The sequence below is a fragment of the Mauremys mutica genome, chromosome 1 (assembly GCF_020497125.1).
Source record: "Mauremys mutica isolate MM-2020 ecotype Southern chromosome 1, ASM2049712v1, whole genome shotgun sequence".
In the NCBI taxonomy this organism is placed as follows: domain Eukaryota; kingdom Metazoa; phylum Chordata; order Testudines; family Geoemydidae; genus Mauremys; species Mauremys mutica.
The window spans coordinates 113,109,811-113,123,011 of NC_059072.1; the positions used below are offsets into that span (position 1 = coordinate 113,109,811).

Genomic DNA, 13,201 nt, shown 5'->3' on the forward strand with positions numbered 1-13,201 from the left:
TTTCAGAAACCAAGACCCAGGAACAGCTGTCCAAATTGAGTAATCTCAGGTCTTACCCACAGCGAATAGTCACTTCGATATTTCCTAGGGATAAATTTCTGATTATTAATGAAAGTAGCTAAGGGAGAGAACCTCAGCAACAGGAATTTTAAACATCATAATAACAACAACAAGGAGACAAATTAGGGAAAGCTGGTCCCTTTGCAGGCTTATTCAGAACTTTAGAACTCACCCTTGGTCTTTCATGTTTCTGTATAAATTTTAACATCCTGCCATGTTTTTAATGTCATGCCAGGGATACCAACATGGATTCACTAAAACAAAAATAATAACTTTGGGGGGACATTTGTCTTTACTGAGGCTACCCTCCCTAGCCAAGAAACTCCTTATTTGTTCCATTCTTCCAAGTCTTTCATTATTTTTATTCCACATTAAAGGGTAATTTGTCTTAAGAAGTTTTGTATCTATTGTCACAATATTTATTCTCAAATATTTTAAAGATTCCTTTATCCATTTAAATTTATGTAGCTGACAACAATTTGTTTTGACCCTTTGGGGAATATTAATTCATAAAATTTCAGAAACCCATTTAGTTTTCAAGAACAGGCTTGTTCAGATTGCTCTGGCCGTTTGTTTTCAAGGATCCAGCCACTGTACCATCAAATTTAACTTATTACAGCTTCCAGAATTTAAAAAAAAACCAACAATAACTTTATGTGTCCAGGATGTAACACAGCAAAGATCATAAACTGTGTGGTTTAGATATAATCCCTTAATTATCTTGTCCATTTCAGTAGTAATTTCAATGATACAAAGTTACTATGTATTGAAGATGTCTTACACTATTCTATGACACAAGAAAAGTAATGGTAATAATATAAAGGAAAGGAAAGAGAAAATTGCTTCTAGTCATATACCAATTAGGCAACCATTCAGGATGTCATATCTAAAACAACAGAACAGGATTTGAAAATGGTTACTCGTCAGCAGGCCATTCTTTAAATTATTTGCCAGTTGCAAAGATATTAGTTAACTGATTTCCCCGTAAAAAGATTTCATTTTTTCTGCTTGAGCGTGTGTATTGGTCACTTCACCCCTCAGATGCATCCAGAATCTTATGTTATTCAGGATAGGAAATAAGACTTGGGCTCCAGGTCAGGGCTGTCCATGGGGGGGTGCAGGGCCTGGGGCAGAAGTGAATGAATCCATCACTTCCGGGATCGACTATGCTGGCCAATCGGTGGAGCCCCCCAAAGCGCAGGGCACAGAGCGGTCACCCTGATTCGCAGTACCCAAGGGACGGCTCTGCTCCAGGTCATTGGTCATATTTGAAAAAGAACTCAGAACAAAATGTGAAAGTAACAGACGTGCCATGAAGCACTTTGTATGTTGTATCTCTTCCCTCCACTATTAATGAATGTTTTTGTCGTATTTTAGATTGTAAGCTCTTTGGGATAGGGTCTGTTTCTTCCTATGTGTCTCTACATTGGCTAACACATTTTGGGTGCCATTATCATGTAAATAATAAAAAACAGATAATAGTGGGGGCAAAGGTCAACATTTTCAAAAGTGATTTAGGGCCAGATTTACACAAGTATTTAGGCAGCTAAGGATGCAGATAGGGGCCTAACAGGGTTTTCAAAAGCACCTAGCCAAATTATGTGCCTCTAACTCCATTGAAGTCCAATGGGAGTTAAGCACCTGACCTGCTTAGGCACATCTGAAAATCCCTCTAGGTGCCTATCTGCATCTCTAGGTACCTAATTATCTGGCTTTCTTACCCCTTAGGAACTTCTGAAATTGTTACCCTGTGTTTGGATGGTAGTCTCAATTTTTCTATGTGACCAGTGTAGATATGCTAGATGAAGTGGCAAAATGAGTTTTCTGTTGCTTTCCCAGGTCAGATAATCTTTCTTCCCTCAAATATCACACAGAGGTTCTGTGCAACTAGTCCTCTAAAGATGATGTTTTGGAGTTTATCCAACATTTTTGCTCCACTTTCTTACACAAGAAAGCAAAATGCAGCAGCAGCTGATGTGGTAGTAGAGATAGGCTTGAAGAAGTGTAGAATCCTAATAGTTCCCCAGAAAGATTTTTCTATATTTGACTAAAACATGTCACCAATAAATGCTGCAGTCTTCCCAGGAAGTAAAGACTGCTGTAATATACTCATCCCAGAATGTACTTTTACATTTACAAGATCATTGTTTGAATTTGTTATACTATTAGCTTTAACATTTTACAAACCTCTGTGCAAGTGACAAGTGGCAGAGTTAAGGAGGATTATTGCTGCAGGAAAAGGATGCTGCCCAGAGCTCACCCCAAATAAAAAAGTCAATGGTATTTAGAGGACATATAAACTTGTTGAATGCAAACCATAAGGGCTAAAATCCTTTCACTTTACCGGGCTAAGAGTATAAGTGAGAAGCATATATAAATAACATTTTGATGTGCTCCCTGAAATTGAGGAAACAAACATACTGAGGAAAGATGCTTGTAACCCAAACTCCACGAGCCCTCCACTCAAACTTTGATGTATTCAAAATCCTGATCCAAATCTTGTGCCTGGGGCCCATCTCTATTAGTATCCAATGCTCAGAGCACAATCTTGAAACTGCCACAATCCTTTATTTCAAAACCCTCTTTCTTCAAATAAGGCAAAGCATGCAATCCCTTTTCAGAGCTATGTACATGCTGCATTTACAGTTCTAAAAGTTGTTTTATAAGCTGTTTTATTATTATCTGAGTACAAAAAGCAACCAAAACATTTCTTAACCATATTTTTTCATGCTCACATAATTCAAGCCTGGCTGCATTGCTGTATGTCAAACTTTCTAAACAAATGGCTCAATTCCATTCCCATTGGAGTCAATGGCAAAACTCCCATTGGTTTCAGTAATTGGGTCCAAAATTTAGAGTTCCAACCTCTAAAGTACTTTTCGGAAAAAGCTGTGATTGAGTGAGAACAGGCTCAGAGTAGAAGTGTGAATGGATCATTTCACTGAGTCATTTTGCAGTCTTGGGGCCAGACTGTTTGTCTCTGTGTAGATGTGCAGAGGGAGGGCACAAAAAGCCTCCCCATTGGCGGACATGTGCAGGGACCAGACACAGCCCTAGTGCTTGTACTGAGCACCAAGACTTCTCTAGGAGAGCACTGATAGTAGTGTCCACAGAGGAATCATGGCCCCACATTGAGAGCTGGAAGTCCGTGCTACATCATGGGAAAGGGTATGACAACAGTCATGCTTGCCTGCACGCTCCCAAAGCTCCTGCACGCATTGTACCTACCTCAATGACAGCACAACTCTTAGAACCCCTGATAAGATAATAAATATCTGCATTCCTTCTGCCCGGCTGCATGTTAAAGGCGCATTCCGGCTTGATTCAAGATATCCTTCCAGTTAACTTACAGCATTTGTCCTGTGTTCTTGGCCAAAATAGTCTTCCTCTAATGGCTTTCAGTATGCTGTGTGCAGTTGGCTGCTACATTGCAGCTCAGATGTGACTGAATTTTATCGATGCTATGTTGTTTCCAAAGCATAATCTTTTAGGATGAAAGACTATGTATGTAAGACTTATGATGGGGTATAGGTACCCCATTGTTTGTTGAATGATGAAGGGGTTAACCTTCACTGGACTGGAATAGCACAGCCCATAGGGGGACTGCCTTAGGTGTGGGCCTGGAGAGAAGCTGACAGCTGAGCCTCATGCACAAGGAAGTCACAAAACCCCTAAAACTTCCAGAGGGGTAAAGAGATGGTCCCAAGAAAGGGGAGTTTCTTCCAAACAGAGAGGAGAGGTCTGGAGCCTAAGGGAGTGGATCATAGCACACTCTCTTCTTTATCCATTCTTTTCCCTTACACAGAGTAAAACTGGGACTGCGTGGCCACCCTGCTGAGGGGAATTCTTATTGTATGGTTGTTTCAGTTAGGTCGCCCTGACAAAAAGGGAACAATGAAAGATGAATTGCCTCCTAGGAAGAAAACAGTCTGAAGAAAGAGCTGGGTTTTGTTTTTGTTTTGCTATTCTTTCCTGGCTTAAAAGGATTGAGGCGATGACTGTTACAAGATTCTAAAAGTATAAAATAATTTTATTCACACACAAACACACCCTTGGTTTCTATTCCTCTCTTTTGGGGTAGATTTCAATTTGAAAATCAATTAAAAAAAATAGAAAACATAAAGAAGATATGACACCATGGAAGCACACGAACGAAGAGTATCCCATTTTACCAACACACATGACTTTTTAAATGGTTTATGCTGAAATTACATTACTAGTCCTGAAACAACCAGTGTTCCATCCTCAAAGTTTCCACCACTGCCTCTCCTTTGCCTTTTGCACCTTAAGCCAATTTTCTATCCTGTGTCCTATTTTGCCTCCTCCTCCAGGACCTTAACCATTGAACTCTGATGTGAAACCTTGTCCAAATACTAGGGCTGTCGATTAATGTCCGTTAACTCATGTGGTTAACTAAAAAAAAATTAACTGTGATTAAAAAATTAATCGCAATTAATCGCACTGTTAAACAATAGAATACCAATTGAAATTTCTTAAATATTTTGGATGTTTTTCTACATTTTCAAATATATTGATTTCTTTTACAACACAGAACACAAAGTGTACAGTGTTTACTTTATATTATTATTTATTACAAATATTTGCACTGTAAAAATGATAAACAAAAGAAATAGTATTTTTGAATTAATCTCATACAAGTACTGTAGTGCAATCTCTTTATCGTGAAAGTATAACTTACAAATGTAGATTTTTTTTTGTTACATAACTGCACTCAAAAACAAAACAATGTAAAACTTTAGCGCCTACAAGTCCACTCAGTCCTACTTCTTGTTCAGCCAATTGCTAAGACAAACAAGTTTGTTCACATTTACAGGAGATACTGCTGACTGCTTCTTGTTTACAATGTCACCTGAAAGTGAGAACAGGTGTTCGCATGGCACTTTTGTAGCCAGCGTTGCAAGGTATTTATGTGCCAGATATGCCAAACATTCATATATCCCTTCATGCTTCAGCTACCATTCCAGAGGACATGCTTCCATACTGATGATGCTCGTTAAAGAAATAATGTGTTAATTAAATTTGTGACTGAACTCCTTGGGGGAGAGTCTCCTGTTCTGCTTTACCTGCATTGTGCCATACATTTCATGTTATAGCAGTCTCGGATAATGACCCAGCACATGTTCGTTTTAAGAACACTTTCACTGCAGATTTGACAAAACGCAAAGAAGGTACTAATGTGACATTTTTAAGGATAGATACAGCACTCAACCCAGGGTTTAAGAATCTGAAGTGCCGTCCAAAATCTGAGAGGGATGAGGTGTGGAGAATGTTTTCAGATGTCTTAAAAGAGCAACACTCTGATGCAGAAACTATAGAACCCGAACCACCAAAAAAGAAAATCAACCTTCTGCTGATGGCATCTGACTCAGATGACCAAAATCAGGGATCTCAAACTCAAATCACCACAAGGACCACATGAGGCCTAGTACATTGGCCCGAGGGCTGCATCCCTGAAACCTTCCATGAGGCCGCGCTCCTTCCCCGCCTCTTCCCACCCCTTCCCCGCCCCCATTCCAACCCCTTCCTCACCCCAACTCCGCCCCCTCCCTGCCCCTATTCCAACCCCTTCGCCAAATCCCCACCCCGGCCCTGTTTCTTCGCTGCCTCCTCCCCTGAGCACGCTGCTTCTCCACTCCTCCTCCCTCCCTCCTGGAAAGTCCTAGGCTGCTTGGCAGTGGGAAGCACTGGGAGGTAGGCAGAGAAACTGGGATGCGGCGCGCTGGGGTGGGAAGAGGGAGCGGGGGGGGTGGGAGCGTAGCAAGCTGCAGGAAATAATTCCGGGGTGGGGGAGCTTGGCAGGCCACAGGAAACAACTCCGGTGTGGGGAGGGGAGCTTGGCAGGCCGCAAGAAATAACTCGGGGGGTGGGGAGCTTGGCGGGCCACAGGAAATAACTCTGTTGGCTACATGCAGCCAGTGGGCTGCGTGTTTGAGACCCCTGATCAAAATGAACATGCGTCAGTCCACTCTGCTTTGGATTGTTATTGAGCAGAACCTGTCATCATCATGGACGCATGTTTTCTGGAATGGTGTTTTAAGCGTGAAGGGACATATGAATCTTTAGCACATCTGGCACGTAAATAACTTGTGAGGCTGGCTACAACAGTGCCATATGAATGTCTGTTCTCACTTTCAGGTGACGTAAACAAGACGTGGGCAGCATTATCTCCTGCAAATTGTAACCAAACTTGTTTGTCTGAGTGATTGGCTGACCAAGAAGTAGGACTGAGTGGACTTGTAGTTTCTAAAGTTTTACATTTTTTTATTTTTGAATGCAGTTATTTTTTGTACATAATTCCACATTTGTAAGTTCAACTTTCATTATAAAGAGATTGCACTACAGTACTTGTATTAGTTGAATTGAAATATACTATTTCGTTTGTTTTTTACAGTGCAAATATTTGTAATAAAAATAGATATAAAGTGATCACTGTACACTTTGTATTCTGTGTTGTAATTTAAATTAATATATTTGAAAATGTAAAAAAATCCAAAAATATTTAAATAAATGATATTCTATTATTTTTAACAGTGCGCTTAAGCACTTAATTTTTTTAATTGCTTAACAGCCCTACCTTTTGAAAGCCAAAATATGCCATGTCCATTGAATTTCCATTATCCATCATGGCAGTAATATCATCAAAGACTCCAGAGGGTTAGTTAAGCTTGACCTCCCCTTCCTGAATCCTTGCTGTAGGTCTATTTTGAACCAAATGATGCAGCTCCAGGTTTTCCTTGCCGCAGTGATGAGGAAAATCTTGGAAACTTTCCTCAATACATTTCCTGAAATGTATTAATTTAAAATGGCCTGCTTTTGTCTCTTGACACTTTGACAAAATAATGGAGTTATTTGTGTCACTTTCCAACCCTCCTCTGAAATCTGGATCAAATCTGCTATGCTCTTACAAATATCAGTTAAGCATTCCCCAATTTCTTAGCCCAGTCCTGTGTATATTCACTGATGAGCCCTCACCCTGTGGTCTGTTATTGATTATCCATCTCGTGCTTTGGAAATGATACTGTAATGCTTTCAAGTGGGTCACCACAGAGCTGCACCAAAAAGAATGATGCATAAATTGTATCATCCAAGGAGTAGCCCCCAGAAGCATTCTGACTCAAACACCTCTTTGAGTCTCAGTTCCTTCTGTTTTGTCCTTGTTCCTAGGTGGTAGTTTTCTGTTGGACGATACCAGTAGCAAGTTACTACTGCCCATACCCCTCTCCCTCGCTTTCTTCCCTCTTCCTCCTGGTACTGGCGTAGCTGCTTGGCCAGGATAGGGGCAGGAGTAGAGCTACAACTCTGCCCATTCCTCATCCATTTCCCATTCACCTGCTCCAGGGAGTAAGTGGTGAGTAGCTCCATTCTTTCCTGTGTGCCTGGTCCCAAGCCAAGGTGCAATGGGAGCTCTTACTCACTTGGGCAGGTCTGTAGTCCGAGTACAAACCTAGCCCTGAATAATGTGACAAGGAACTGAGGCAGGGAATTCTGCGCACTAGTTCAGACTGAAAGCTTTGTAGGGAAAAAATTGATGATTAATAAGATGAAAAGACGAAAACACCACACCCAGTAAACCAGGTTTGGTCCAAAAGGTAGGTGAAATTGCCACAGAGAGCTCCTCTTTAAAAGGCCCAGTTGCCTTCTCTGAGACCAGCATTCTACTAGTTTCCCTGGATATGTTTCACAGAGCAGCAGTGCCAAGGGATTTTTAATGGTTGGCTCCAGTGTTCTCTGTTGAGCCATCTTGACTGCTCCTGCAGGAGATGAACAGAGGACCCAGACTCCCCCTTCCCTGACAGTGCAGGTCTTCAGGAGACATGCTTCCACAGAGTGCTCCTCTACATCCTACGGCAGTGCAGTAAAAGCCAGGGAGGTTGACTCTATGTGAGATAATTCTGCCTTAGCTTCTGTGCAGATTTCCAGTCAGAAATCTAGGTAGGGATCAGTCCTGCAAGGTGCTGAGCATTCTGCCCAAGGTGCAAAAAAGCACATAAGCACATGCTTAACTTATAGCATGTCAGTAGCTCCATTGCCTTCAGTGGAATTACTCACATGCTTAAAGTTAAGAATGTTCTTAACTGTTTTGGGGCTAGAGTGCACCTCACAGGATCAATCCCATAGTCCTGAGGGGAATATACAGTACCATGCAACTATTCCCTGAATCCACCCCTTCCACCACAGCTCTGGCATCCTATATCCACAGAGGACTGTCCATAGCTTTGAAAGGAGACCATGCTGTATTGACTCCACTCCATCCCTCCCACAGGCATAGGGTTTTTTCGTACCCTAAATCTTGCTTCTTTGCTTTCCTCTAGAAGGTCATAGGGACCTTGAGCTGGCAAAAAAAAAAAGTATGATGTTCCTATATAATAAATATTTTTAACATTTTATCAGTGTAAATAAATCCTGTAGTCTGGAAGCCCAGAGAATGCAGCTAACATGTTTTGCTTGCTGAAACATTTATGGAGTCATTTTCAGGCAACAGCATGCAGCCACACTAGTTTGTTAAAGGGAAACTGAAGTGCTTTGGAGATAAACACTGAAAGCTGTTTAAGATCTTAAATTATTACCAGAATAAAGGAGTAGGCTGAAAAATTACAAATAGTCAATTTTTGTGATTCCCCTTCCCTAGCCTCTATCCACCTGTCTGTCTATCCATCCCTGAGAGATTTGCAGGGCAGGTACCATCCCTTCATGAATGTGTAAGTGTGTGTAGCACATTGTGGTGGTTTCCACATATAAATAAATATATTGAAAAACAACAAACATTTGAACATCATTTCATAGTCACTTGCCAGACCTAAGCTCAGGGCTCTGTTTCTCTTGCATTAGTGAATGGCATCACTAATCTCTCTAAAGCCACGTAAGCAGTGGTGCTGGAACAGTTTTTATAGTGGGGGTGCTGAGGGCAGGAACCATGTGTTTGGGTTGTTATTGCTACTTCAAGCCAGAGGGCGTGGCAGCACCTCCAGCATCCCTAGTTCCAGCACCTAGGAGTGTAAAGATGCAGTTCTCCACTCTGCTGTAGTGGGACAGTTGATGGTATCATCTTTTTTAAATCCAGAATCTGGAGTTTGGTCTTGCCAGATAACAAACCATTCCAGTTTAATTTTAGAATGTATTTATGAGTAAATACTACCCATTTTCTCTGTTAGTGGAATATCCTGGCACCTTCTCCATGCCTGCAGGGGGAAACTGTGTAACTCAAATGGTTTGCTGTACAGGAGAGTGGGGACTGGATGGGACACAGAGTGGTGGAGTGGGTTCATTCCCCTGCACGTTGTGAGTCCCCAGTTTGGGTGAGCTCTATGCATGGCAGCATGGGGAGACTGGGAACAGGTGGAGCTTGGGGCAGAGGAACACTTTAGATGTGATTTCTCCCATCCTCTTCTCTTCCAGGGGTTTGCAGGGGCTCCTCTAGCCTCTGGCTGTCATAGACTCTGGCCTGGGGTGGAAACTTTGCCCCAATTTCCCCTGATGCACAGACTCATCTAACCAGTGGCCAGCCCTCCTATTCAGGGCCGGCACAGAGCTCAGGGTTTGCCGCTTTTTGATTGAGACCATTTCGATGGCGCTTTTTTTTTTTAAAGACAATCTCTTTGTACTGTTGTTTCCGCTGTCATCCCTCGACTACTCCCATTCTTCTTTCTCTGCTGTCCCTCTCTCTTTCCTCTGCTACTCCACAACTGGGTCCTCAGACACCCCTTGTGAGTCAAAGAGATCTGTTTGTGTTGCAGGGCTGCAGAAGTCAGAAAAATAATACTGTGATAATAACTTGTCAGCAATGCTGGACACATAGTGATAAATGTTGTGTGTGATTTTTTTTTCTCCTGCAAGTAGCTTTTGGCAATTTTTTTTTGAGCTGACACCTCTAAAGTTGCTACGTTGTTAGCAGTTTTCAACTTTTAGAACCTCTGTGAATACTTTAACAGTAATGTGTGTACAATTTGCTAATTAATGGAATCATTTGGATTTGAAAACAGTTTGTCCTAATGGAATACTGCAAAGCACCTGTATTAATTCATGATAACATTATTCAATAGCTTTTCTCTTCTTTTCTTCAAAGTTGGTTTATTATCGTAGAGAAGCTTTTTCTAATTAACCTAGTAGACGCCGATATAAAACTCTTGGTGGTACCAGTTCTCCCAGGCTGTCTGAACTCCTTTACCATCTCCTGTTTCTGGTGAAAGCTTTTGATTTTTTACAACCACCACTTTAACAAAGAATGCAATGGTTTGAACTGACATTGTCTACCGTGTATATCTGCAGTACACCTGAGCACTTTAATGGAGTGGCTTTTTATATGTTTAAAAAGACAGCACTTTTTATGTATCATCATGGTTATCTTTAATACCCTCTCAAATGCTTTGGGGAAATCCTCATGTGAATGTTAAATAAATTAATAAAAATAATAATTAATGACTAATAATATGAAACTAGGGTCTTAGAATACTTGACCTTCAAGTCTTGACTACATTTAGGATTGGTGAGGCCTCTAAAGTCATTGACAATTAAGAACTTCCTTTGCTTACTTGTAGGATATTATAAACCCACAAATTTTGGATCCAAATCTGATGTTTCATAAAGTTGTTGGAATTAGACAAATTCAGGGTTTGGTTCAGACCTCTTGTCTGCCATTTCCCATGTAGCGATTGTGGAGTGGGAAAATGGTTTTTATTTTACTGTGAGACTCCTAAAAACATTTGGGATGGAATTTTTGTCTGGAATAAATTAGCACCATTTTCTGACATGGACTACAGTTAATTTTCTGTATGTGCAGGTAATTCAGACTAGTAGGGTGAACAAAATGAGCAATCAGAGAAAGGAAAATCATCTCTGACTGGCTCAGAAAATAACTGATCTTCTAGGTGGCCATAGCCATGTTTTCCTCCTGAGCATGGCTACCCATCCATAGCTAATCTGCAGTGGGAATGCCACAGCTGAGCTGGCAGGACATCCTTCTCTAGTGTGAGGTGAACATCTGATAACATCAATATTGTATTTCATTGACGGATTACTATCTGAGAAGCAGGGTATTCCATGCTGAATACAGTACACCTTAGGAGGGGGTGTGAATCATAAAACTGTAAACCAAGTGACTATAACCACACAAGAAGTGCTCTCTGAAAATGGTATCAGTATAGTGATATTGACAGGTGACTCAGGTTACTGCAAGTGTATGAACTGGGTGTCTGGCTGGTGAGTCTTGCCCACATGCTGAGGGTTTAGCTGATCGCCATATTTGGGGTCAGGAAGGAATTTTCCTCCAGGGCAGATTGGCAAAGGCCCTGGGGGGTTTTCGCCTTCCTCTGCAGCATGGGGCACGGGTCACTTGCTGGAAGATTCTCTGCACTTTGAGGTCTTTAAACCATGATTTGAGGGCTTCAATGGCTCAGACATAGGTTTGTTACAGGAGTGGATGGGTGAGATTCTGTGACCTGCGTTGTGAAGGAGGTCAGACTAGATGATCAATAATGGTCTCTTCTGACTTTAAAGTCTTTGATTCTATGATTCTATGATCCAATTAGCCTGACTATTGACATCTTCTCTGGTCATTCTTACTGGGTGCTGGGACGATCAGGTGAGCAAATTAGAAGGCTCAGTCTGCTCTGTCAGTGACAAGTGGTTTGCATATAAGTGTGAAAATGCTTATTAAGAAATGTATTATCATTAGAATGTATTTAAATTAGTTGTTAAAACAGTAGTAAAAACTAAAATGCCTAGACCTCAGACAATAGATTTGAAAAGTTAATGGTTATTGCAACTTGGTAGGTGTACAGCAGACATTTGCAACTCGAATCACATGTTTCAGAAATCACAGCTAATATCAACTTCTTTGATAAGATGACAGAATTTGTAGGAGACGTGAATGGGTTAATTCAAGGCTAACAGCTATTGCAAACCCTAAGGAGCTTATAATTGTGAACTGTCTGTTTCTTAGCTGAAGGATAGTAGATACTTAAGATTTCCATTGGGAACTCTCTCCGCACTCCCAACATTAATAGCATAATAACGTTGTGCTATTTATAGTATTTTCACCATCCAAATGAGGATTTTTAACTTTGTAAACATTAGTGAATTTCCAGTAACCTTACAGCATTCCTGTGATGTAGATATTGTTATTTGTGTTTTAAAAGTGGGGGAACTGAGGCACAGAGAAGTCCAAGGTGCTGAGAACCTTCAGGTCCCATCAATTTCAAATGGAGTTATGGATGCTCAGCACCCTCTGCAAATCAGCCCATAAGTGACTTCCCACCGTCACACTCTATGACAGAGCCAGAACCCTGAACCCAGATTTCTTGATTCCCAGACCCACAGGCGCTGGCTTCCAATTGTCCCAGGAAATACTTAACCCCCACTCGGCCCCAGGCCCCGCTCACCCAAACCCCCACCCCTGTCCCGCCTCTTCCCAGCCCCGCTCTGCCTTTTCCAGTGCCTGCCCACCTCTTCCCTGCCTCTTTCCACCCCTTTCCAGAGGTCGACAAGAGGCGCTGAGAGGGAGGGGGAGGACTTGATCAGCAAAGCCACCGGCGGGCAGGAGGCGCTGGGAGAAGAGGGAGAGCTTGGCTGCCAGTGGGTGCTAAGCACCCACTAATTTTTTTCCTGGAGCACCCACGGAGTCAGCACCTATGCCCAGACCTATGCCTTAAGCACAGTATCAGTCTTCTTCCCTCTGTAAAAAAAATGTTCTCACCTTTCATCTCTGTTGGCAAAGAGGACATAGAGTTACCCTGACAGAGCATCTGGGTATTTTCCTGTTGCAGAGGGAAGACCCAGGTGACATAAAACCAGCACCAAGTTCTGTCTCACCCAAAGGAGTAGAGAGCATTCCTTGTCAGGCTGAAAAGACGGGGCAAAGATGAAGTGCAGGGCAATCTTCAGCCAGCAGAGCAGTCTTTAGAGGATCATTCTAGTCAACGTAATCTAGGGTGGCCCTTAGATTGCTTTAAGTTGTGCCAAAGATTGGTTTGGCCCCCAGTCAGACCAAGAATTGGGGAGCAGAAAGGAGCCTTGATGCTACCTTCCTTCTCCACACTCCAAGAACTGCTCTGCCAGTTCCAGGCATCTGGCTCACTGGTGTTACCCACTGCTGCTCTTCTTCTGGCTGAGTTCTGGATTTGTT

At 42.0% G+C, this 13,201-nt stretch overlaps 1 protein-coding gene across 1 annotated transcript in view; it reads left to right on the forward strand.

Annotated features, from left to right (window-relative positions):
- The window catches only part of CACNA1C (calcium voltage-gated channel subunit alpha1 C), a 636,517-nt gene that overhangs the window by 400,959 nt on the left and 222,357 nt on the right, over nucleotides 1-13,201 (forward strand). The window lies entirely within an intron of this gene.